Source organism: Zingiber officinale, chromosome 11B (assembly GCF_018446385.1).
Source record: "Zingiber officinale cultivar Zhangliang chromosome 11B, Zo_v1.1, whole genome shotgun sequence".
NCBI lineage: Eukaryota > Viridiplantae > Streptophyta > Magnoliopsida > Zingiberales > Zingiberaceae > Zingiber > Zingiber officinale.
Genome location: NC_056007.1, coordinates 11412114 through 11417080, shown reverse-complemented (window position 1 = coordinate 11417080; position 4967 = coordinate 11412114).

The following is a 4967-nucleotide window of genomic DNA, read 5'->3' as shown; positions in this document are numbered from 1 at the left end:
CGTCCACTGAAATTTCTTGTTCTTCCCGGTGAGAGCTGTCGGGAGGCTATCCTGGAGAAGTCCTCTACAAATTTCTGTAATATCCTGCTAATCCCGAAAGCTCCTGATCTGGCGTTCTTGGTCTCCTCCAATTACTTACTACTTCTATCTTGCTGGATCTACCATAATACCATCCTTTGAGATGACGTGACCCGGAAGGACACTGATTTAGCCAAAACTCACATTTCGTGAACTTGGCGTATAGCTGGTTCTGCTGAAGGGTCTGCAGTACTAGTTTCAGGTGCTCTGAGTGTTCTTCCTGAGTTCCTGAGTAGATAAGGATGTCATCGATAAACACAATAACAAACTTATCTAAATACTCCCTGAATACCTGCTCATAAGATCCATGAATGTAGTGGAGCATTTGTCACGCTAAAGGCATGACTACGAACTCGTAATGTCCGTATCTGGTCCTGAATGCTGTCTTCGGTATATCACCCTCCTTGACTCTGACTTGGTAATATCCTGATCTGAGGTCAATCTTAGAGAACACTGCTGCTCCTTTTAACTGGTCGAACAAGTCATCTATTCTGGGAAGAGGATACCTGTTCTTGATCATGACCTGATTCAGTGCTCTGTAGTCTATACATAGCCGCATGCTTCCATCCTTCTTCTTCACGAATAGCACAGGCGCTCCCCATGGTGAGTGACTAGGGCGTATGAAGCCCTTGTCAAGTAGCTCCTGTAGCTGCTCATGAAGTTCCTTCAATTCTGCTGGAGCCATGCGGTAGGGCGCTTTGGAAATAGGATTGGTGCCGGGGAAGATCTCTATCTCAAATTCAATCTCCCTGACTGGTGCTAGGCCTGGTAACTCTTCAGGGAAGACTGCTGGGTAGTCACATACAACTCGGACCTCTGCTAGCTGTTGGTCCTCGTCCTGGCTGGTAGTGACTACATGTGCTAGGTACCCCGCACATCCCGAATCCATCAACTTCTGTGCCTTCATGGCTGAGAGAAATTTTCTGGCTTTCCTCTTCGGTTCTCCGATGTACTCGAACTGTGCTTCTGCTTCGGGTTGGAATACGACTTTCTGTTTACGGCACTCTATGGAAGCACCATATTTGATCAGAAAGTCCATCCCAAGGATGACGTCGTAGTCAGCCATTTCTAGCAGGATCAGATCACAAAAGAGTTCCCGATCTGCTATAATGACTGGAACTGCTCTGAGCCAGTGCGTGGATGCCATGACCTCTCCCGAAGGTAGTGCCGTCAGAAACTGACCACTGAGTATCTCTGGGGGTATTTCTAATTTCTCGGAGAACACCCTGCCTATATATGAATGGGTTGCCCCAGTATCAAATAGAACATTAGCACTACACTGAAAAATGCTAATCTGACCTGTGACGACTGTCAAGGCATTTGCTACGTCCTCTCTGGTGAGTGAGTAGATCCTCGCATTCGCCATAGCTGGAGGGGCTTCTAATCGGCCCTGGCTGATGAGTGGACCTTCTAAAGCGGCCTGCATCTGATGTAACTGAGCTGGCTGGCCTGCATACTGGATCTGCTGTGGCTGAGGAAGACCGGTCTTGTTCGGGCACTGCTTGGCCATGTGCCCTTCTTGTCCACATTCAAAGCATCCTCGTGTGCCCTTGCGACAAACCCCTGGGTGGAATCTCCCACAAGTGACACACTTTGGATAACTGGGTCGCTTGCTAGATGGCCCTCCTTTTGAGTCGCTTCCTGATTTGCGCTTGCTGTTGGAGTTCCCTTTCCAGTTAGAGCTGTGGCCTTGCTGTTTTTGAGTGTGAGAGTTTCCTTGGCCCTTGGACTCTGAGGAGACTTGCTTCTGCTGCCTCATGCTGTTCTGGTAATGTTCTGTGGTCAAGGCACTGCTCACTAACTCCTCTGTGGTTTGTGGCCTATGTATGCCACCAGCCACGTTCACTGCTATCTCTGGCCTCAGCATCTTGAGCATCAACCGGACTCGTTCCTTTTCTGTACTAACTAGACATAGGCAGCCTGTTGAATTTCTTCACGGCTTCCTCAACCGATAGGTTGCCTGACGAAACTCCGTGAACTCGTCGTAGTGGCGGTTTGTAACCGCATGTGAAAGAACTCCTCGAAGAATTCTTTCTCAAAGTCGGCCCATGTCATCTGGTCACTGGGCGCTTCATTCGATTCTTTCCCACCACCTGTCAGGCAGCAGGAGGCACACTTCACCTTCTCGTGTCCAGTCCCGAAGCTCCATCGTGCTCTCGGTGTTTTGAACCAGGCTTGTGCATCCCATGGTTCACTGGTGCCCGAGAAGTTCTCGGGCTTGATTCACGCCACTGGATCGGGTAAGCCTCTCTCTTTGCTTCCGCTGCTGGAGTTACTGGTGCTGTGGGCTGGACTGGTGGAACCTCTATAAATGCTGGGGTCGCTAGGTTAGGTTTCGGGGTGACTGTGGGGATTAGCCTTTAAGGTGGCTATCTCCTTTTGCTGTTCAACTAGTTGCTTCTGTATCTGAGCCACTAATGCTGTATCGTTACACTGCCTCTTGCTGGGGCTCAGTAGCTGGTGCCTGCTTAGCTGGGCGTCCTCGTGCCATTTCTAAAGACATAGAGGATGTACATAACTAATCTAATCACGTTTAACTAGCTACTATAAACATGTTAGAGACTATCACACATAAGCATGCAATAATTATTCCTAAACATGAAAGCAAGAAACATAAATAGAGTAGAGGTATTCTAACTTGGAAGCTGTAGGCACAATGCTGATGTGTGTGTAGGAAGTATGGAACACTGCTCTGATACCACTCTATAACGACCCACCTTCTAGGTACTAAGCTGTAAGGCCGATCGCTACAGTTATGCTGTGCTAACTGCGCGGAAAACTGATCTAATTTAAATTTTAGTTGCTAACTGATAACTGTTCCTGGTTCTACATGTACTGAAGGACGTAATCTAAAGTATACCTAACATATACTACATCCCCTATGGTCAAGGAGCTGAAATAAACGTTCTCCGGCTATTATCAGACCTCCCAATCGATCCGTTGATCGATTGGAACGTCGGATCGATCCAGGAATCGATTCAGCCGGCTACTGTACGCGGGACATAAATTGGATCGATCCAGTGATCGATCCAGCAGGCTACTGTGCTCGGGACGATATTCTGGATCGATCCAGGGATCGATCCCCGAACCTTCTGTTCGCGACAGAAATTGCTGGATCGATCGGATGATCGATCCAGAAACCTACTGTTCGCGGAGCAAGTTGCCCGATCGATCAGCTGATCGATTGGGACCCCCCAATCGATCCACCGATCGATTGGGGTGTCTGATTTCGCACTGAAACTCTGATTTCAGCACTGGTTCGTGCCAAAACCTCACACTACAACTATCTAATGCATAATAAACACTCTAATCACATATGACTAGCAATCTAACTTGTTATAGTGCATGGTTCTTTAATTTCTAGCATTGAACAACTTAAAATGCATAAAAAGCAAAATACTGAAGTTCATAATTCTAAGCTAGAATGTTTAAGTCCCCTAAAGATCTTCGATTCCAGTTCCTGCCACACACACCATCTTTGCATTGCCCTCCAGCTCCCTCTGTTAGTCCATCTTTCCTTTACCTTTATCTGCAGTATAAGGAAAACTAGAATCTGTAAGCTTAAAGCTTAGTAAGAAACCATCTACCTCACAAAAACATGCATTCGGTGCAATATGGTTTTTAAAGCATGCTATTTGAAATTATGCACTGAACTTGCTAAGTCATGGTATATTGAAATCATAAAGCACAACACATGAGCATGGCATAAGCACTGATCATATCGTAGCAAGCAATAAAAGCACTGAACTGAACATAAGCTAAACTAACTGAAACTAAATCTGTCACTAGAAACAAACTCAACTAGCATAATTGATTTTGAGTTTTGAAATCTAATACATAATAGGTGAAAATACAAAACATGCTGTTGGGCCCGGCAACTGTACTTGCTGTGCGCGCATCCCTACTAGACCCGGGGTTGCAAGTCCCGAATTTAGCAGGGTTGTCTAGGCTATCTGAACCTAGGGACGACTGTGGGAGTCCAACCCAATGGATATCTAATCCAGTACAGTGCCACTGAAAATAAAATATTGATATCTATAGCTAACTGATATAACATGCTGTTTCTAGGTTATCTGAACCTAGAGCTAGGTTATCTGAACCTAGAGGGGACTGTGGGAGCCCACCCATTGGACCGTAGTCCCATAAAACTGAACTAAACTAATGTGCTGGTTTAAATGCCTCTAATGCATCTAACTGAGCTATTAAACATAACGGATGTGGTATTTAGCTACACTAACATTTTACCGAACACTTGGTGTGCTCCAACTCTCTCCTCTAATGGGGAGATCACCTCTAGGCACCCGACAACGTCTAGAATCTCCAACTAAAGGGGAACAACGTGTCCGGCCCGTCTAGAGGTGTTCAACTAGATCCCTAAATCCTCGAGGAGGGTTAAAACACACCCTATGTGCCGAAAAACCTGCATATAGCTAAATCTAACAGTATGCAATCAAACGAAAGCTATTATACTGCAGGTGAGGGGTTTCTTACCTCTTGATCGTAATTTCTTACGATTCTATTCGCTAGAGTTCTGGTGGAGATGATCCTCTCGACGATCCGATCACGTCTTCACGTTCCTCTCGCGGAGAAGAACCTCTTTCGTGTTGGAGTCGTCGCCGGAAGGTGAACCGAGGGCCCTTGGGGCTTGGGCGCCGAGAGAAGAGGAGGAAGAGGAGTGGGCGGCGGTGAAGGGTTTTGGGAGAGGGATAGGTCACGGTGGAATTGATATTGCCGAACCAAGTTAATCAAAATAACCCAAACCCACTTAAACCTCCTATTTATATCAAGTGGTAATTCCGGTCCAACTCTAATATAAATATAAACGTTTCTCCTTTCTCTCAGCACGGCCCTGCTGGGTTCAACTGGTTACTAACATTATCCCTTACACC